Source organism: Schistocerca cancellata, chromosome 1 (assembly GCF_023864275.1).
Source record: "Schistocerca cancellata isolate TAMUIC-IGC-003103 chromosome 1, iqSchCanc2.1, whole genome shotgun sequence".
NCBI classification, from domain to species: Eukaryota; Metazoa; Arthropoda; class Insecta; order Orthoptera; family Acrididae; genus Schistocerca; species Schistocerca cancellata.
Window position 1 is genome coordinate 451,129,787 of NC_064626.1, and position 23,098 is coordinate 451,152,884.

A 23,098-nucleotide genomic window follows, 5' to 3' on the forward strand; every position below is an offset into this window, starting at 1 on the left:
GTAAAGTTACACATCATCGTTTACTTCTGTTGTATAATAACAATTGCGTCGCGTATAAAAGGAATTAAGAAACGTAGACTTTTTGGTTTTTTAGTTTTCCTGATTTAGTTTATTGGGTTAATGAGCTCAAAATGTAGTGATTAGCTTGGAAAGTGTATCTCAGCATCCAGACTTTTCCCTCGAAAGTTGTCTGCAGACGAATTATAATTCAATAATTATTGAGCTACTACAGACGAATGTGAACGTTTGATCGTTACGGATTCTCCAGAGTCTACATCGTTACGTACAAAAACCTGATAAGAAGTGGATGTCAAAGAAAACGCAGATGTATACAGAGACCTTAGGTTGATTCGCAAGAACTAATTCCAAATGAAAGAAAGCCGTTGATGAGGAGTTTCATCTTAGCAGCACAGTCAGTTTCCATGTACATTATATCCGTCGAGCAATTCACTCCAAGCTGTGAAATAAATAGCCAGACACATTGCGTATATTTGTAACGTCGGTGATCACACTCAGACCGCCAGATAGGCGCAACCGCCCTGGCTCTAGAAATAGACAGCACAGGGCGAGGGCGGCCGAGCGAAGAGCTCAGCATGAGACATCAGCACGCGGAGACGGCTATAGCGCAGGTAAAACGGCTTAAGCGGCTTCAAGGGCGCTCTCGACACAGCCATCCGGACGCGCAGCTGCGGCAGCTAAAGGGTTAAGAGTAAATCGCCATCTGACTGTGTTGTAATGCGGCAGGGAGCTGGTGTTGAGGGGAAAGGTACTGACCCATAATGAATTTATTAACGCTTCTAACAACGTTAAGGAATTTATTTTTAAAAACAAAAATCTAAGAATAACATTAATAAATTGCCTCCAGAACTGAAACGACGAAATTTCACTAACACAGATGAAAGCAAACACCTCAAAACGGCAACAGTATAAAAATCACTTCCTTTTAGTAAAGAATATTAAATGAAGTAAAAATACATTTACATTACAAACAGCAAAACATATGATCAAATGAATATGTCACAAATATTAAGCTTCGGCTATTGCCAGTAATTATCAAAACGCCATTGCGTTCGCAGTAGCCAAAATGACTGAAAAATGTGGTTAAAATGTATGATGATAAAGGCGGTGGCAGAGGCAACGCCAGTAGCAATAATTCCTCCTTCTCTACTAACATAGGACGGCGGTTGCAGCTACCACACTACTAGAAACCTTCGTTAACAATTTCAATCGTGTTACACAGGGATCGTTAACTAGACCACAGTTAACAAGAGATACAGTCACCTATCCTGTAACACAGAGAAAACTCGTTAATTATTTAGCAAAAATTAAACATACTGCAAATGCAGAAAAGTACGAACGTTACGCAAGAAACTTTGACATGATTATTGTTGTTGTGGTCTTCAGTCCTGAGACTGGTTTGATGCAGCTCTCCATGCTACTCTATCCTGTGCAAGCTTCTTCATCTCCCAGTACCTACTGCAACCTACATCCTTCTGAATCTGCTTAGTGTATTCATCCCTTGGTCTCCTTCTACGATTTTTACCCTCCACGCTGCCCTCCAATACTAAATTGGTGATCCCTTGATGCCTCAGAACATGTCCTACCAACCGATCCCTTCTTCTGGTCAAGTTGTGCCACAAAGTTCCCTTCTCCCCAATCCTATTCAATACCTCCTCATTAGTTATGTGATCTACCCATCTAATCTTCAACATTCTTCTGTAGCACCACATTTCGAAAGCTTCTATTCTCTTCTTGTCCAAACTATTTATCGTCCATGTTTCACTTCCATACATGGCTACACTCCATACAAATACTTTCAGAAATGACTTCTTGACACTTAAATCTATACTCGATGTTAACAAATTTCTCTTCTTCAGAAACGCTTTGCTCGCCATTGCCAGTCTACATTTTATATCCTCTCTACTTCGACCATCATAAGTTATTTTGCTCCCCAAATAGCAAAACTCCTTTACTACTTTAAGTGTCTCATTTCCTAATCTAATTCCCTCAGCATCACCCGACTTAATTCGACTACATTCCATTATCCTCGTTTTGCTTTTGTTGATGTTCATCTTATATCCTCCTTTCAAGACGCTATCCATTCCGTTCAACTGCTCTTCCAAGTCCTTTGCTGTCTCTGACAGAATTACAATGTCATCGGTGAACCTCAAAGTTTTTATTTCTTCTCCATGGATTTTAATACCTACTCCGAATTTTTCTTTTGTTTCCTTTACTGCTTGCTCAATATACAGATTGAATAACATCGGGGAGAGGCTACAACCCTGTCTTACTCCCTTCCCAATAACTGCTTCCCTTTCATGTCCCTCGACTCTTATAACTGCCATCTGGTTTCTGTACAAATTGTAAATAGCCTTTCGCTCCCTGTATTTTACCCCTGCCACCTTCAGAATTTGAAAGAGAGTATTCCAGTCAACATTGTCAAAAGCTTTCTCTAAGTCTACAAATGCTAGAAACGTAGGTTTGCCTTTCCTTAATCTTTCTTCTAAGATAAGTCGTAAGGTCAGTATTGCCTCACGTGTTCCAGTATTTCTACGGAATCCAAACTGATCTTCCCCGAGATCGGCTTCTACTAGCTTTTCCATTCGTTTGTAAAAAATTCGTGTTAGTATTTTGCAGCAGTGACTTATTATTGAGGCATAAAATTTTCCTTTAGATATTTGTTTTCTTTGTTTTTGTAGATGCAAACAATTTGTAAACAGCTGTAGCCAACAGGTAACTATAGAAATGCCTCAGAAATAATGCAGATACATTAAACAATTTTCACTGACTATAAAGTAAAATTCCTAAATCAGAAGAACTACATCTGCATTCTATACTCTTAGATTCTTGCCAACGGGCCACGGCAGACGCTTGGCCACAACACGCAGCCACAGCTGCATCAAGACGTCTTCCGATTCCAGTGTTACGGGTTGCTAGGATATAACTGTAGCATTGCACGCGCTGTAAGCTATGGTAGATTCTCAAGTACCACGGCGATTGCAAGTTTAGAAAACTTACTCGAAAGGAACGCTTCTTATTGTCTTCGATGATGTAGAGCCACAAGCCCACAACAGTGACAGAACTGAACTCAAGTAGTACCAGCCAAAACCTTCATAAATAACACATTTATATATATAACAACGGGCAACCAGGGTAAGAGTCAACCACGCGACACCAAGTGACGTGCACACTAAACGGATGCTCACCCTGATTTCTCGTAAAATCCAGTGCCCATTGACAAACGCGCAGATAGAAGGACTTAAGGAAGATTACTCGCAGTCGGAGGCCAACGCGTCTAGTACTTGCAAAGGTAACACCGGACTCCCACCCGGCGTCTGTGGCTCGTGGTCTAGTGGTAGCGTTTCTGCCTCTGGATAACCCCGCAGTTGAGCGCCCCACAAACCAAATATCATCACCTAGCCCGGCACGACAATGGACGCAAACTGCTTTCAACTCCAGTAGTAGAGGACACGCCGAATACTGTGCGTCCTGCGGAAGTAGCTTTTAACGAGCAATGTTCACGGCAGCGACCAACACTCGGCCCCTGCCAAACCCGCAGTGAAGTAAGAAGGCACAACTCTTGCCAACGGGCCACGGCAGACGCTTGGCCACAACATGCAGCCTCACTTGCGCTCCTCGCCGCCCGTGTCACACTCCCCTTTTCTCCAGGTAGAGGCAGCACTTCACTACTTTCTTCTCCGACCTGCCCTCTACCGGCGACAGTAACGTTCCGTGCGCTCATGCGGCCAGAGGGATTTTAAATACGCGAGAATCACGCGAAATTAAACGTGGGTGCACGGCACATATGCATTACTATGTTTACTTCTGTACTATATAGATTTCGGCTTTTATGCCATTATCAAGTAAATGCTATAAGTTGTTAGACCCTCACTATGTCATATATGCAAGGCAGCCCACCTTCTTCGGACGGTCTTAACAGATATGACATAATAATGGTCTAACCTCTCTTAGCACTGTACTTGATAATGGCACAAAATCCGGAAGCTACTTAGTGCAGAAGATAAATTAGGTAACACACAGCCCAAATGGCGATTTACTCTTTCAAAAAATGTTGCGTAACTGTGGCTCTACATCATCGAAGACAATAAGAAGCGTTCCTTTCGAGTAAGTATTCTAAACTTGCAATCGCCGCGGTACTTGAGAATCTACCATAGCTTACAGCGCGTGCAATGCTACAGTTATATCCTGGCAACCCGTAACACTAGAGTCGGAAGACGTCTTGATGCAGCTGTGGAGACATGGCTTAGCCAGTAGAGTTTAACCACATTTGTTATGGGTTTCTCATTTATTTTTGCCTGCTTCGAAGTTAGAAGGGGGCTTTCGGAATAATTTGACTCAAGGTGAAGAATAATATTTTGCTGGATTACCTGCTCGTACTTGAAGAGAACCATTTATTACTACAGAGAATTTTCAAAAACTTTTGCGGTTTAGTTAGCACCTGTCAGTAGCATACATTTTTAATTATAGGCTTACATATACTTGAAGTTAGATGAATACGTGCATATATTTCTATTGGTGACTGAGGACAGTGTACTGAACAACATTACATCGGTATTTACTTCACTTGCAGCCTAATAATTATTAGGAGTAGTGTGTTTTACGATTGCTTAGTACCTGCAAATACATGTGACATGAGCAAGCCATTAATGCTTATTTTCATCTGGGCAGCACATCAGGCGTTGAAATATGGACGCGTGTTATCATCTTTAGCATCGCGAAATAGATATTGTTTTTGTAGTTACTCTGTCCTATGACAAGTAATTTTTTTTCAACTGTGTATTTCTTATTTGTCAGCGTTACAAAATGTTGCAAATTTAGGAAACATGTGACGTAAGTAATGGTGTGTATTACAGTACGAAATGTCAGAAAGAAATCAGCATATAAAAAAGAATTCGCCCCAACCCAGGATCGAACCACCGCCTTCCTGCATGCTAACCATCCACTGCAGCAACTGTACAGCGTAAATAATACGCCCTGACAGAGGTAGTTACCGTACATGTGGTTACAGTTTTTCCAGATTGCCACTCTTTAATGTCCTTTTTCTACCGGATATACTATCCGGACGAAATTTTGTGACAGACATTTTTTTATCACTGGCATGTGAGGAGTCGCACTGTGAAGCCCGAGTGCGCTAATTTCGCTACACCCTATATATATAACAACGTAGCACTTCACTAACAAGAGAACAATGTGGCACACCAGATGTCTAAGAATGTATTCACTCACCCGTATTATAAACACTGTGGGTGTCAAAACTGCTGTGGAATCTGTCATCTGTGTAAATATTTTCCACTGCGCGCCCATCACATGTGACAGTCGAGAACGTTCCCGTTTTAGTCAAGAGCCCGCCCCGCGTTGGTGCTCGTCTTTGACGTAAACCAGTTCGAATTCTGGTGGTGAATGAAATCTTCTCTTCCAGTACTACGCTGGGACGGGGGGTGGGGGGGGGGGGAGTGGTGCAGTAAGGTTCCTGATCACCAGTCATTGCGCCAATTTGCTGGATTAAATTCCGAACCTCTCCGCAGTGTCCCATGAAGTGGGCACGCGTGACGCTGCTGACGGTAATCCGTCCGCCGAATAACGACGTTAAGCTCGGCGGGCCCCTGCGTGGTCTGCGACAGGAGTAGGCTACCGGCCGGCAACGCATTTCGTCCTCTTCCTTCTCTCATGATCATCATCATCACCACTATCGTTATCCATCACCAAAATAACACTACACAATACGTGCATCCATTACACGTACGACACAACTCTCGCATATCCGCAAGGAAGGGCGCCAAGGTGCGACTGGTAGTTGGACCAAACCCATGGGATATCCCAATCAACAATGCTGTACTACATTTACATTTTTAGTGAAGCGCTACGTTTTTATGCAACTGACGAAGACTGCTGTCTTATTACGCACATGGAATTGTAAACATAGTTAAAATATGGAGTTTCAGTCTTCGATCGCTATTCTTTATTTTCAATTACCGGTTTCACTGTTCACTGTCATAAGTAAATTTACTTTACTTATGACAGTGAACAGTGTGTTCTGTACGGACAAGTTACTCTGTAACTACAACATATGATCTGAAGATGGGCAGCTAGCCCGAAACCGGTAATTGAAAATAAAGAATAGCGATCGAAGACTGAAACTCCATATTTTACTTATTGAACGATCGCGGAATTCCCAGTGAGACAACTATGTCTAGTTTTGGTAAACACAGTTCTCACGAGGACAGTGTCTCAATAGGAATATGCGTTGACGCATTTCAAAGTGAGTTAGGAGGAGAAATAATAATTAAACAATCTTGCTTTTATAAGTCTTTTGAGAACAGAGCATGTTCTTAAAGTGTAACTGGTTTTTGAGTAACTGTGGATGTTACATCTGTCACTTCAAACTGGCGTAGTATGTCTGAACCCGCTATCCTTTCTGAAGTACTGTAGAGCCGTGGTCGCAAGTAAACAGAAAACTAATTAACTGCACAATTAAGATTTTAGCGAAGCCAGACAGTCACCGCCTTCGTCAGTATTTCTTTTTATTCGGATTACAGGGTTTGACATTTATTTGCAGGTCATTTTCAGATCCATAACTAATTACTGTGAATTGCACTTCGTCAGCAGGCGAAGGTTCATATAAATCTCAACTAAGCTGAAACTTCAGCCTGTTTGGAACAATTATATATAAATCTGATGATCTGAAAATAAAGAGCGTAAACGGTAATCCGAATAAACATAAAATGTGATCCAGACAGTGTCTTTCTTCATTACATTAAAAGTATCACGTACCCAAAGACGTCATGGCTTCGATTATGTAATATTTAAGTGTTCGGCCGATAAGCGCTGTTTTCGGTCAAGGACGGCTGTGCTGAAATTTGATACGAGTGTGAGCACCTTTTAAACTTAATTTTAATAGATTCCTCCTTCTCCCCCCCCCCCATTATTTAACAGTACTTTTATGACAGTACGACACAGCACCCACAATGATGCACACTCTTATGATCCGCCATCGTAATCACGATTGATATGCAGTAAATAACAATCTGTTTTCTTCTAATAGAATCTGTAAACAGTTCCGAAGTTTGTTGAACAAGTAGACGTCACTTTGCGAACCTTTAGGAAATATCCCATAAATATCTCCAACGCTTATACGGTACTCGTAATAAATGCTAGACTTTTTGTACTCTGTATCGTTTCTTTTCCTAAAATGTTTCTGTCATTTTACATACTCTTAACTTGAGAAAAACTCGATGCAATAACGAAGTACTCATTCCACACTACACCACACAAACACATAGAAACACGCCTACACCACACACACACACACAAGAGTGTTTGGCATTCCTACTAACATGAAGGCAGAATAACTTGGGAGAGGAAGCTGGATGGAATGTTGAAGCGGCGGAAAGTTGGCCAAGGCGCGGAATGCGCAGTGAGCTGTAGCGGCGATCGCCAGCTGTCTGGCATAGCGTCAGCATTCTGCACCTACCGCTAATAGCAGGGGCCGGCCTGCTTTTCACTCTTACAGACAAGTCTTGCCTCAGAAATGGAAGAGATGATAAAACGGAATGCTTCAAAATTATTACGATATTACAGGGTGTTGCTTTCGATGTTAATGGGGATGGTGGTGATGATGGTACGGCTCTTCGCTGCTGAAGCTTGTAGCCTTGGTCGTAGTAGTAGTTGTCTCTTCTTCCGTTTGGTACAATTAATATGGCGAAGCAGATACGAGATCAGGACAATTAGAGGAACATCATAGTTTGAGTCCCCATCGGTGGTGGTGGTCATATTATTGGTGGTACTGGGGTCATCGAGTGAGATCGTAACGTACTGGATAAGCATTTTTGGCCAGACACATAATGTTAGCGGCTACTAGTACTGAGATGAGGCCTGCCAGAGAAATACTGTTAACGTCTAGAACATGTGTTGCATCCATACGTACGACTTTCAGAGGTGCACTTAGTCCATACTCCCTACTAAGTATGACATAGTAAAAAAACTGAAATGACCTGTTGGATGCCGTATTCTGAGAGGAGGATGACTGGTGGTTTACTCAAGATCCGTCTAACAGCGAACCCCTTATAGCGTTCCCGTCTTCTAAATTAATTATGATTGCATATTCAGTTTTTTTCAACATGATAGAGAAAGACTGTAGGAGAAGTGCAGGGATGACGACAGTAATTAACTTTCTCCACATAAAATCATATATATATGATTTTAATCGACTTCAGCGTATGTGGTGAAAGCTGTAGGGTGTTGGGGCTATAAGGTCAGATGTGGAATGCATTCGTACTTAAATACGTACCCACTACGGCATCTTTGTTTTTTTTTCTTTTTTTGTTTTTTTTTTCTGCGTCAAGCCGCCTTCTAGCAAACAAGTTACATAATTTGCTACCAGATGTTTTCTGCACGGTCTTAACTGCACCGACTGCTACGGTCGCAGGTTCGAATCCTGCCTCGGGCATGGATGTGTGTGATGTCGTTTGGTTAGTTAGGTTTAAGTAGTTCTAAGTTCTAGGGGGCTGATGACCTCTGATGTTAAGTACCATAGTGCTACTTTGTATAAAATTAGAATAACTTCCAAACTGAATGTAAGCTATCTGACCTCATTACTTAACTGTGTAATGTCGTTGTTCTGTATGGATTGAGTAACTGTTCTTGCACTTAGTATAGTAAGATTTTTCTCTCAAAAGTGGAGCACCGCTGCAAAGCTAACTTCAAATACGAAGCTAAAAGTTATATCCAAAAGATATGTGCCGCACCGTAGCATTTCTCGCATGGAAATATTTTGGGTACTGACGTTCTACAAATGAGTTTTTTTAATCAATTTTTTAGCAAAGAGTCACTTCACCTTGACGACCCTGAGCAATATTGGCTTTATACAAAAATGAAACGCCGGCCGGGGTGGCCGTGCGGTTCTAGGCGCTACAGTCTGGAACCGGGCGACCGCTGCGGTCGCAGGTTCTTATCCTGCCTCGGGCATGGATGTGTGTGATGTCCTTAGGTTAGTTAGGTTTAATTAGTTCTAAGTTCTAGACGACTGATGACCTCAGAAGTTAACTCGCATAGTGCTCAGAGCCATTTGAACCATTTGAACCAATAATGAAAGATTTTAGGAACATTTCTAACAGATTGGTTATTAAAAAATACTGGGTGATTTTTTCCATCGTGTACAAAATCTAGGGACTGCTCGATGAGATGATATGGACCAAAATAGGTCTAATGAACTTATGTCCGGAAACGCACGGTTTCCATGATAGAGAATGTTTATTCAACCATACTTTTTCACTGAGTCTGCGGTCTAATACGCACTGTACCATGCAGTCACAGTTACAGTATGTATTAAAAATGGTTTCCACGTGAGTCAACGCATGCGTGTACGCGCCTTAGCAAGTTCTGTCTCACACGTTCACATTGGCCAGGCTGCACCCGAACTGTGTCAAAGGCAGCACGAATGTGCTGCTCCAGTGTCTCCACATCTGGAATGGGCTCTGCATCCACGATAATTTGAGGTGGCCCCATGAAGAGAAATCGCTTGGGTTGAGATTCGGTGAACGAGCAGGCCATGCAACTGCACCCCCTCGTCCGATCCGTCGACCATTGGAGACACGATTAAGATGCGTCAGGATGTTAACGGCAAAGTGGGCTGAAGCACCATCATGTCACAGCCATATAACCCTCCAAATCGTCAATGGCAGTTCTTCCGGTAGGGGAGGCAAATTCACCCGCAAGGAACGATAGTAGTTCCGGCCTGTTAGGCGACGTGGAAGGAAGATGGTCCCAGAATATGGTCGCCAATTATCCCAGCCTACACATTCCGGTTGCACCGACGCTGAAGATTCACTGTCACCATACCATGGGGAGTCTGCATTGTATCCCACGGATGATTGTTATGAAAGTTGAAGATACAACTCCACGTAAAGGTGGCTCATCTGTGCATAGGATGAATTACACACATCCAGGGATTGTGGTTGCCTGGTGAAGAAACCAGTGACAAAACTGCTCCCGATGTGGAAAGTCTGCCGCTAGTAATTCCTCCACGCGCTGTAAGTCATAAGGGTAGTAAAATTGTCATGCCGAATGTTCCACAAGGTCGTCTGATTTAACGTGTATTGGCGGGCCAGCTGCCTGGTACCGACACGGCAGATGCTGTCCATAGTGTTAATCACATTTTCCTCCAAGTTTGGTGTCCGAACAATTCGGGTACATCCTTCATGATTTCCTGCTGCCTGAAGCGACCCTATCTCAGAAAAAAAGGCTAAACAGTATTGCAAACATTAAAAGCTGTGCTTCTTGTGGTGGGGACAGGTCTCCGATTCAACCTTGGTGCCCGCCGCCCGTTGCCATCTGTTTTCCCGTAAAACCGTGTCGACAAGTTCTCGATTCGAATACGGAACCATAGTGTACAACGCTGTATCACATCGACTACAAGTTGAATCAGCAAGAGAAGTGAATCGGACACAACATTACCAATTAGTACGGCAAAAGAGGGGTCTATGGCATGACGTAAGAGGAAGTTCCCCTGGAGGGAACCATGTATACTGTAACAGTGGCTGCATGGTACAGTGCGTATTCAAAAATGGTTCAAATGGCTCTGAGCACTATGCGACTTAACTTCTGAGGTCATCAGTCGCCTAGAACTTAGAACTAATTAAACCTAACTAACCTAAGGACATCACACACATCCATGCCCGAGGCAGGATTCGAACCTGCGACCGTAGCGGTCGCTCGGCTCCGGACTGTAGCGCCTAGAACCGCACGGCCACTCCGGCCGGCACAGTGCGTATTAGACCACAGCCTCCATAATAACGTCTGATTGGATAAATGGTCTCTAACACGGAAAACATGCATTTCCGTACATAAATTCAGTAGAATGTTTTTGTTCCGTATCTTTTCATCAATCGATCCCCAGAGTTTGTACATCTTGGAAAATGTCACTATGTGTATGGCTAGGGAGAGCTGAATTGTCTGCGAACAATCCATGAAATAAATGTTTCAACCAAATCTCGTTACGTCAATTAATTTTCCAACAAAGTGTTAACTACGCACGAGTATGCAGATTTACCTTGAATCACAATTCTGCACAAAATTCTTCTCAAAATCAATAAATATTCTCATCATCATCTTAATTAAACATTTCCAGCAAATCTATATTCAGCATTCAGCAGTTCAACTCTAGATGGAAATTTTCTGACCATTCAGTTCCACGTCCTTTTTCCGAAGGACCTCGACTAATAATGTTGGCGCCTGAAGACAGAGACAGTGTAACAACACAACCAACGTTCTTGGATCAACATGGCTTGCTCTAAGATATGTGCTTACCGATAAAGGAGAGTAAGAAGTTAACAATTCCGTAATAGCCAATATGACTTGCACAACTCACATGGTAAGTAATCACGTTTAACAACAGTCCAGGCCGAAACTTTGGTCTTCAAAATGTTCTCCTTTCAAATTAATTTATTGACGTAGAAATTAACAGACGACCCACGCTGCTCTCTACACTGGCAGCACCTCCGACAAGCCGCCACGCTCGTTGTTTCGTCCTGTGACCTCGCGGCCCTTTGTGTTTCAGGTGGCTCCTCCACAGCGCAGCCAGAGAGAAACCAGACGCACCGAGAAGCCGCCGGTGAGTAATGGACGCCAGGCTCATTCACTAACAATGTATTTACAAGTGTTCAAATTAAGACCCGGCGCCACGTGTTTCACTTCTCTGCGCGTCTATTTGTTAGTGTCAGGGCGGCGGCGGTTTACCCTTTGAGTGACTAGCGGCCGACTCTTGGGCGCCGCACGCACACACAAACACGACCAGGAAACAGTCGCAGCTGCGGTCTCGTCTTTCCCCCTACCCCGCCCCCCCTACCCCTGCAGGCACTGCAGCTACACAGGGGCCGCCCTTCTTTCATCTGCATCTGAGGTGGCGCAGCGCTTTCATCCAACTCGCCGGCGCTGCGGGTTCGATTCCACGAATTACATACACTGCCCACGGGTACTCGGCTTCCTACATGGTGCTGGATACATCATCGAAGTGCTGCTTCGTTTCTATAAGACTGCAGACGTCATTCACTCCTAACATTACTGCTCCTCTTTCCGTGATGGAAGAAAGTATACTGGGTTGTCCACGGGCAGTATGCGATGCGTGCCATTTCGCTACGAAAGCCAGTGAAAGAAACTAAATAGGCTATTTTCAGTCAAACGCTCTTCTATTTTGCAATGACCTGTTTCAGACAATGTCGCTCATCTTTAGAACGCACCTCGTAGTTACTTAACGCAACTAAGAATTTACTGTCATTAAGCATGTGATAGTATGATGTTCCATTCAGACAGGTTTATCTATAACTACTAGACATGATGTGAAAATAACTGACAGAGCCCGAAACAGGTCATTTCGAAACATACTTCTTTGGGTTCTGCCTTACGGCAGGTCTGGTCATCAGGGAAGCCTCGTCAGAGGGGTCCACCGCATGGCCGTCTAGGGAAGCGATTCCAGTGGTGGTTTCCAGTTGCCTTCCACTGGTAATGATGAAATGATAATGAGGACAACACAACACCCAGTCTCTGAGTGGAGAAAATCTCCGACCCAGCCTGGAATCAAACCCGGGCCCCTCGGCGTGACAGACCGCCATGCTGACCACTGAGATATCGGGGCGGACTTTCTAAATAGAAACAGCGGTAGAAAGACAGAATGTAAGTCTGTTTTCTACAAATAAAGATAGCGGATAGCTCCCTGTGACAAATGTGATCAGTAAAAGAAACAAAGGCTAACTGAAATAATTAAGAGGAAGGTAATACAAAGGAGATGAAATTTAGGAGATGTTACTGTAGGCTGACACCACGGGATGAAATTGAAGAAATACATAAAGGAATCAATGTAGTCACCTTTGAGGTGGTATGATAAAACGGGGACTGATAACTGGTTGGTTGGTTGGCTGATTTGTGGGAGAGGCTCAGGCAGCGAGGTCATCGGTCCCATTGGATTAGGGAAGGACGGGGAAGGAAGTCGGCCGTGCTCTTTCAAAGGAAAACGCCCGGCATTTGCCTGAAGTGATTTAGGGAAATCGCTGAAAACCTAAATCAGGATAGGCGGACGCGGGTTTGAACCGTTCACCCCCCGCCTATGCGAGTCGAATGTGCTAACCACTGTACTACCTCGCCCAGGACTGAGAATTTGCCTTGCAGCTAAGGAAACCTCTTAAAAATATTTTCAACTTTCAGTTCTGTAGGTGTATCGGGCTGTTGAACAAGTCAGTGTTTTTCCAGGCCTTACTTCAATTTGCTCTCTGTTCTTGTTCTTCTATATACGATGCCAAATTTTCGGTAAACATGTGGACTGAAATGCATACTTCAGGAACCGTGAAAGCTTATTCATCTTCGCTACTGACAAGGGAACCTCCCCATCGGAGCCCCCTCAGATTTAGTTATAAGTTGGCACAGTGGACAGGCCTTGAAAAACCGAACACAGATCAATCGAGAAAACAGGAAGAAGTTATGTGGAACTATGAAAAAAGTAAGCAAAATATACAAACTGAGTAGTCCATGTTGAAGATAGGCAACATCAAGGAGAATGTGAACTCACGAGCGCCGTGGTCCCGTGGTTAGCGTGAGCAGCTGCGGAACGGCAGCTCCTTGGTTCAAGTCTTCCCTCGAGTGAATAATTTAATTTTTTTATTTTCAGACAACCATCACCACACCTACCGTTTATCAACAAATGTAGGATATAATCATACAAATGTTCGACAATCCTTCGATCCCTTAAGGAACTTTGCGATTCCTTACAGTTCGGAAAATATTCATTGACCTTCTTATTGAAGTCGTGAGCTATATTTGCTGGATTCATATTGCCCACGGAATACATCTCACGTATTTAATGCACTCTCGTCCAAAGTAGCGAACTATCAACTGCCAGCCAGGGAGACTCGTTAGCAGGAATACTCTCTCTTCACTGACTCTCTCTTCACTGACGTCGTGTGTTACGATGTTTGTTTAGGTGTAGCGTCCCCATACTACGGCGCAGTTACCTCGCATCGGACGGACGGACGGACGGACAGATAATAATTGTCTGAAAATAAAAAATTAAACTTCTCACTCGAGGGAAGACTTAAACCAAGGACCTCTCGTTCCGCAGCTGCTCACGCTAACTACGGGACCACGGCGCTCCTGAGCTCACGTTCTCCTTGATGTTGCCCATCTTCAACATGGACTTCTCAGTTTGTATATTTTGCTTACATTTTCATAGTTTCACACAACTTCTTCCTGTTTTCTCGATTGATCTGTGTTCAGTTTTTCAAGACCTATCCACTGTGCCAACCTATAACTAAATCTGAGGGGGTGCGATGGGGAGGTTCCCTTGTGAGTAACACATCACTTCTACTGCACGTGTGCTCATAGCTTTTAAGGTGTGGACTTTAGAACCCATGATTACTACACATGTTTTCCTAGTTCCGGTCCATACTCCTGCCTCTCAAAACATGGAAAGAAAAGTCCTTGCGTTAGACGAGATCTACTTCATAGTATCGAAAATGAACAAGTGCATTTTAGAGCCCTTTTTTATAGGACATTTTTCTTGTTTTGGTGTAAGTAACCTGCCCCTCAAGCTCGTCGCTGTTTTTTGGAAGGCCCTGTATATTGACTAGGCCTCCAAATGTCGCTGTACGGATTCGATCTAGGTCTAGCAGTATGCCTAGTCTGTGTAACAATAGTTCCTTTATACGTTACAACAGTTCAAAGAAGTCTGAATATAGGTATTACCAGTAGTAGTTAATGTCGTCAAAGTGTGTAATGCGGCGTGCAGTTTTTACTGTCCGCCGTGGGACAGTTGGGGGCGTGGGGCGGCACAAGTAATGTGGAGCCGACCGGACACGCTCCGGCGCGGCTGTGTCCTGCCTGATAAATGCTGGCCGCTTCTTGCGGCGGCAGGACGGGCCACGCCACGCCACGCCACGCCAGCCACTGCTGCGATCGTTTTTGTTGTGGCTGCGGCGCGTCCTTTGTGTGTGGGGCGCGGCGAGTGGCGGGGTGGGGCCACTGTGCGCCGTTCCCCCTCGGCGAGCGGCGCAAACCAGGCGGAAACGCGAGGAAATTATCTCAATTTCCCGTCGCCGGTACGAGGTGCGCCCAAGTGGCTGCGTGGGCGTCGGGCGGGAGAACCCTCCGCCAAGAAACAGCGGCCTCTCTTTGGCGGCACGCGCCACTTCACGCCACACGTGGTTAACCAGTTCGTGAGCAATCAGCACGGGTCGTTGGATTAATTATCTTCAGCTTATTAAATATAAATTGTCCTACTCGACAATTTTTCACTCTGGTAATTGCTGGTATATCTTCTGCGCGCAAGTATTGACATCTTCTCAAGAATACAGAAGAGTCATACCGCAAGTAATCATCCCCTCACTCTCTTTGTGAATGTGTAGTTAATTTTGAAACCTTACCGTCTCCTCTATATTTCTTTTGTTACGCAACCTTTCCTTCTACAATAACCTATGAAACATTCCCTTAGGATTTCTATCTCTTGCTTAATATTAACAAATGAAATCTTCCCTCAGAAATTAATTCTCTTTCTCAATGTTCGCAAGCAAATTTAAATGCTGCTTATTAAAAGTGACTTTCTGACTATTTCGACGAAACATAGAATATGTCGTCGTCGTGGCCCTCAGTCGTTACCTGCAATAACCTAAAACTGTTCCTTACCTTTTTTACTGTTAATGGATCGCCATCTGACTGCTACATCGAACTGCGACATGAATATACTTACTATGTTTTACTATACTCTATTAGCTGCTGGTGGGCTGTCATAATAAGTGGCTGTATTTATTACCAATGCTGACCTTATTCTTTAATTAATTTGACTGAAGCTACGTAATTCGTAGTTCAACATTTTCTTGATAACAATAAAATTTTGCAAAGTTTTACGTTGATGGTTCAAATGGTTCAAATGGCTCTGAGCACTAATGGACTTAACATCTGTGGTCATCAGTCCCCTAGAACTTAGAACTACTTAAACCTAACTAACCTAAGGACATCACACACATCCATGCCCGAGGCAGGATTCGAACCTGCGACCGTAGCAGTCGCGCGGTTCCAGACGGAGCGCCTAGAACCGCGAGACCACCGCTACGTTGATGGTTTTTGGGATGGATTATAGTCAGTAATGAAATATTGCCTGCAAAAATTAATTATTTTCTGAATGAAATGATTTTACAAACGTTCGAATGAGACTTACTTTTTACAATAATCTTACAACTAGTATTGCGCAAACATATCTTCAGTAGTCTTGATTTTCTCAATAAATTAATTCAATAATATTAGTTCCTCTTGTAATAATATTTAGCTGATGTCTCCGTACATCCGTTTATAATCTCTTGTGCTGGCAGGCACACGCTCCTCTCAACCTCTCGCTTCAGCCCTGCTACCGACTCGCTATACTTCTTGCTTACTACTGACTTCCTACGAACGCTCTCCCGCCAACAATGCTTTCTGGTACAGACAATCGCTGCTAACATTACGAAAAGTATCAAAGCGCGGTCTTTCCCGCTCTTTTCTTAAAATGTATCCATTCGCGGTCTCTCCCGCCAGTTTTAAAATTACATCAATGTGCGGTCTTTCCTGCCAACAATACTTCGGTGCAGACGTTCCCTGCTACCACAGTTATTTCCAACATGACAAATATTAATTATTCCTACTTAATCCTATTAATAAAACATAAACATCTTTCATAAATAGTGGTTTGACAATAGACAATAGAAATATACACGTCTTACAGTTTAATAAATGAATACATCCCCGTCGCCTTGCTAATTTTACATAACGATTCCTCCCAAACAGAAATCGCTCACATTTATCGAAATCTGACATTAACAGGCTAAAAGTGGGTAAATTATAACGTCATTGGTCTTGTTGCAGGATTCTAGTGAGAGTTACTTACGAGATATCACATTTTGAAAGGTTCCCACAGCTACACTTGTACATTACCTGTGGCCACGCACACAAAAGACAACGCGAGCGCATACACTAGTTACATGGAATCTTACCAGTAACGAGACAATTCAGCGTTACAGGTTGTGTCAGAATGATCACTGGCAGCGGCAGAGCGTACTTCCAGTCTGGTATGGAACGACTGCTGCACACGTGCTAGCATTTCCTCGGAAATGCGCGAGTAGGCTGCAGTAACGCGTCCAGTCCAACGATTTGGAAACAGTTCGGGAAGACAGGCTGTAGTACTTCGTGCACTATTGGCTGGACAGCCATCATTTGGTACCACAAGTTTCTCCTAGTCTGCAGAGGAACAACTTCTTGCGTCTGTGGATGATGGTCTCTTAGTAGGCTGCGACATTTGTGAGCGTTTCATGTTCCGTCAATGAAAAGCAGGCCTGTGAGCTGATGGTTACAACCCCCCACCACACGTTTACATTTCTGGATGCTGACGTTCCACCTGACGAAACCTACGGGGATTGTCAACAGACCAAAAGTGGATGTTTCGACGGTTTGTCTGGCCTCTATTGGTAAATCTGGCTTCATCACTAAAAAATGCACATGATACATCTAGAGTAGCCCATGTACAGAAGTTAACACGTTTTTCACAATCGTGTCCATGCAACTCTTGATGGAGAGAGATGTAACAGAGATGGAAATTATTTCGATGGAGAATGCCTAAGACACTTGACTGACTTCGCCATTTCTTCGCGCGAATGCAACAGCAAGAACGTTATTTTCCCCCTCTTCTGTCACCACTTGTTTGGTTACGTTGTTTAGGTATTACCCTGACACTTTCACATAACTGTTTGAAGAGGCTGATAAATAATTGCCGAGACGGTCTACATCTATTGGGATGTCGGCTTTTCTGCATTGGTAAACCCCATCGTCCAGTCATGGCCTTCTTCTTGAATAGTCGCACACCAGCTGACTAACAAGTCGCAGTGCATTCGTGGAACACACACGTACACTGTAAGCAAACATAAAAACATCGTACAAAGCAACTACGAAGGCTGAATGGAAAAAACAAAGCCAGCCGCTGTGGCCGAGCGGTTCTAGTCGCCCCTGTCTGGAACCGCGGGACCGCTACGGTCGCAGTTTCGAATCCTGTCTCGGGCAGGGATGTGTGTGATGTCCTTAGGTTAGTTATGTTTAAGTACTTCTAGTCCCCCATTCGGATCTCCGGGCGGGGACTACTCAAGAGGACGTCGTTATCAGGAGAAAGAAAACTGGCGTTCTACGGATCGGAGCGTGGAATGTCAGATCACTTAATCGGGCAGGTAGGTTAGAAAATTTAAAAAGGGAGATGGATAGGTTAAAGTTAGATATAGTGGGAATTAGTGAAGTTCGGTGGCAGGAGGAACAAGACTTTTGGTCAGGTGATTACAGGGTTATAAATACAAAATCAAATAGGGGTAATGCAGGAGTAGGTTTAATAATGAATAAAAAAATAGGAGTGCGGGTTAGCTACTACAAACAGCATAGTGAACGCATTATTGTGGCCAAGATAGACACAAAGCCCATGCCTACTACAGTAGTACAAGTTTATATGCCAACTAGCTCTGCAGATGATGAAGAAATAGATGAAATGTATGACGAGATAAAAGAAATTATTCAGGTAGTGAAGGGAGACGAAAATTTAATAGTCATGGGTGACTGGAATTCGTCAGTAGGAAAAGGGAGAGAAGGAAACATAGTAGGTGAATATAGATTGGGGGGAAGGAATGAAAGAGGAAGTCGCCTTGTAGAATTTTGCACAGAGCATAACTTAATCATAGCTAACACTTGGTTCAAGAATCATGAAAGGAGGCTGTATACATGGAAGAAGCCTGGAGATACTGACAGGTTTCAGATAGATTATATAATGGTAAGACAGAGATTTAGGAACCAGGTTTTAAATTGTAAGACATTTCCTGGGGCAGATGTAGATTCTGACCACAATCTATTGGTTATGAACTGCAGATTGAAACTGAAGAAACTGCAAAAAGGTGGGAATTTAAGGAGATGGGACCTGGATAAACTGAAAGAAACAGAGGTTGTAGAGAGTTTCAGGGAGAGCATTAGGGAACAAGTGACAGGAATGGGGGAAAGAAATACAGTAGAAGAAGAATGGGTAGCTCTGAGGATCAAGTAGGTAAAAAGACGCGGGCTAGTAGAAATCCTTGGGTAACAGAAGAAATATTGAATTTAATTGATGAAAGGAAAAAATATAAAAATGCAGTAAATGAAGCAGGCAAAAAGGAATACAAACGTCTCAAAAATGAAATCGACAGGAAGTGCAAAATGGCTAAGCAGGGATGGCTAGAGGACAAATGTAAGGATGTAGAGGCTTGTCTCACTAGGGGTAAGATAGATGCTGCCTACAGGAAAATTAAAGAGACCTTTGGAGAGAAGAGAACCACTTGTATGAATATCAAGAGCTCAGATGGCAACCCAGTTCTAAGCAAAGAAGGGAAAGCAGAAAGGTGGAAGGAGTATATAGAGGGTTTATACAAGGGCGATGTACTTGAGGACAATATTATGGAAATGGAAGAGGATGTAGATGAAGATGAAATGGGAGATAAGATACTGCGTGAAGAGTTTGACAGAGCACTGAAAGACCTGAGTCAAAACAAGGCCCCGGGAGTAGACAACATTCCATTAGAACTACTGATGGCCTCGGGAGAGCCAGTCATGACAAAACTCTACCATCTGGTGAGCACAATGTATGAGACAGGCGAAATACCCTCAGACTTTAAGAAGAATATAATAATTCCAATCCCAAAGAAAGCAGGTGTTGACAGATGTGAAAATTACCGAACTATCAGTTTAATAAGTCACAGCTGCAAAATACTAACGCGAATTCTTTACAGACGAATGGAAAAACTGGTAGAAGCCGACCTCGGGGAAGATCAGTTTGGATTCCGTAGAAATGTTGGAACACGTGAGGCAATACTGACCTTACGACTTATCTTGGAAGAAAGATTAAGAAAAGGCAAACCTACATTTCTAGCATTTGTAGACTTAGAGAAAGCTTTTGACAATGTTGACTGGAATACTCTCTTTCAAATTCTGAAGGTGGCAGGGGTAAAATATAGGGAGCGAAAGGCTATTTACAATTTGTACAGAAACCAGATGGCAGTTATAAGAGTCGAGGGGCATGAAAGGGAAGCAGTGGTTGGGAAAGGAGTGAGACAGGGTTGTAGCCTCTCCCCGATGTTATTCAATCTGTATATTGAGCAAGCAGTAAAGGAAACAAAAGAAAAATTCGGAGTAGGTATTAAAATTCATGGAGAAGAAGTAAAAACTTTGAGGTTCGCCGATGACATTGTAATTCTGTCAGAGACAGCAAAGGACTTGGAAGAGCAGTTGAACGGAATGGACAGTGTCGTGAAAGGAGGATATAAGATGAACATCAACAAAAGCAAAACGAGGATAATGGAATGTAGTCAAATTAAGTCGGGTGATGCTGAGGGAATTAGATTAGGAAATGAGACACTTAAAGTAGTAAAGGAGTTTTGCTATTTAGGGAGTAAAATAACCGATGATGGTCGAAGTAGAGAGGATATAAAATGTAGACTGGCAATGGCAAGGAAAGCGTTTCTCAAGAAGAGAAATTTGTTAACATCGAATATAGATTTAGGTGTCAGGAAGTCGTTTCTGAAAGTATTTGTATGGAGTGTAGCCATGTATGGAAGTGAGACATGGACGATAACTAGTTTGGACAAGAAGAGAATAGAAGCTTTCGAAATGTGGTGCTACAGAAGAATGCTGAAGATAAGGTGGGTAGATCACGTAACTAATGAGGAGGTATTGAATAGGATTGGGGAGAAGAGAAGTTTGTGGCACAACTTGACTAGAAGAAGGGATCGGTTGGTAGGACATGTTCTGAGGCATGGAGGGATCACAAATTTAGCATTGGAGGGCAGCGTGGAGGGTAAAAATCGTAGAGGGAGACCAAGAGATCAATACACTAAGCAGATTCAGAAGGATGTAGGTTGCAGTAGGTACTGGGAGATGAAGAAGCTTGCACAGGATAGAGTAGCATGGAGAGCTGCATCAAACCAGTCTCAGGACTGAAGACCACAACAACAACAACAAGTTCTAGGGGACTGATGACCTTAGATGTTAAGTCCCATTGTGCTCAGAACCATTTTAATTTTTGAACAAACAAATGTCGGTGTGGAAACTTTTCAGAATACGATATCTCGTACATGTCTCACACAAGAATCCTTCAGAAAACACCACCGTTATTCTAATACACCCTAATATTAGTTTGTTAATGTCAATAAGCTTTGTGCCTTTTAAAAAAGTGTATGTTTGCACAGAAATACACTTTCTAAGTATTGGTTACAATCTTTTGATTGGTCAACAACACGAGCCCCTAAGTACCAGTCCATTCTGTGAATACTGCATACAGATAGTACTATCGTTTCCGAAATATTTGCGGTGCAGTTTCAGTGATTCAACCTGTATATCAAGAAAAACAACGGGTCCGAAATAGACCCCTGTGGCACCTCACACTTTGTATGATCAGACCGCACAGACATCCCATGAGTTTTTATGCAAGCAATAATGCCTTCAAATACCACGTGAAAGAGTTTTATATTCTCTAGCTCACAAGGCACAAACTACAGAAAAAAATGAACGGGACCTACTTGCAGGAAGTTTAATTTAGTTACATATTGTTCTGGGATTGGCCTGTTTCCGCTAAAGCCATAGTCCTCGAATTATTCAAGAAAATCGTACAAAAGTGATCTTCGAACACGTTTCTCTTGAATAGCTCGAATAGCGTGGTCTGCAGCGTAAACGTATCCCAGTACCAAATTTAACTGTAAGAATTTTCCCACAGGATAGTCTTGTTTATTTTTCCTGTAGGGCTAACAGTTTGCAGCAAGCGAGCGAGAGAATATAAAAATCTAGTGTGTGGTTTATGAAGGCGTTGAGAGCTGCATAAAACCCAGCGATAGGGGCAGCTGAATCTCCCTGTATAGCTGCGTAAGCAACCTATCATGTCAGTACAAGAATTACAGATCAGAACTCTTCTACTGATATTGCGCAGATAGTAGGGCCTGGAATGTCGCTAGCACTTTCTGTTACATCTGTAGTGCTTTACGACAGTCACTCTGAATATAAAAATATACATCACAGTGCTGACTTGTCTGTATGCACGATAAATCCTCCAGTCCTGTCTGATTTGTGTGCCGTCGCAACCCCTTCTCCCCCCCCCCCCCGCCCTCCCGCATACAAACAGATATTTACGTCTTCTGCTTGTATCAGGGCGTGGCTCTCACAAAGCGTGGCTGCTCCCATCGTATCCATTTCCTTTAGAGCTTCCGCCTCCTCTGGGCAACTTTCCGGTCCTTCCTTCCCCCTCTCCCCCCCACTCTTCCCTCCCCCTTTCTTTTTAATACGCGCAGCGGGATAATAAAAGCGGCCATGCTTAGCGCCGCCAGCGCCTGTCGCCAGCGCCCGTCCACGTCGTCGTCTATAAATTTCGCTTTGTCTCAGCGTCGCGTCGCGCCGCGCTGCCGTTCTCCCCCGGGGTCTGCGCCGACGCCGGCCGCTAACAAACTTGGGCCGCGGGCGTCGTATTCCATTTCTGCCCTCCTCGATACAAGCGTTTCTCTCCTGTCCCGCCGTAATGCTGATATCTTTCCTGCCACAGAACTTTTCTTCTTCGTAGTCGTCGGCGGCGGCGCCACAGTTGGCGAAATTCATCTCTCTCTCCGCGGGCAAAGTTTTCTGCATGTAGCCCGTGTTTACTCGGGACCCTCAATTCGCCGCGGCGATATCCTGCTTTATGCGGGAAAGCCTTAAGAGAAAACGAGCCATCTCCAGAGAATGTCGGGGGACATCCGACTCATGTACTCCATGATGGATTACTATTTTTTTTTTAGAAGTTGTCAGCGAATTTGTAAAAAGAATTGCGATTTCGGTACAAGAAATAGCAGTAGATCGTAATAGGATTTAGCGGATTTTGTTAGTTAATTTGTTATAACTGTAACAATGGTTACCTGATGTCTGCACTGCAGAGTAACATCGCTAAGCCGGGCACATTTAACTGCTGTGACATCTCTCTAAAATATACTGCTCCAACTCAAGACACTACATCACCCATACTGACCGGAAACTCGTTAGTGATGATGACTTC

The 23,098-nt window shown here is 43.5% G+C and overlaps 1 long non-coding RNA gene across 1 annotated transcript in view; it reads left to right on the top strand.

Annotated features, from left to right (window-relative positions):
• LOC126161622 (uncharacterized) overlaps positions 1–11,629 on the top strand; it is a 542,501-nt gene extending 530,872 nt beyond the window's left edge. The window contains exon 4 of the long non-coding RNA XR_007534936.1: positions 11,576–11,629. This is a non-coding gene — a long non-coding RNA (uncharacterized LOC126161622). The remainder of the gene's footprint in view (positions 1–11,575) is intronic.
• The last annotated feature ends 11,469 nt before the right edge of the window (positions 11,630–23,098 follow it).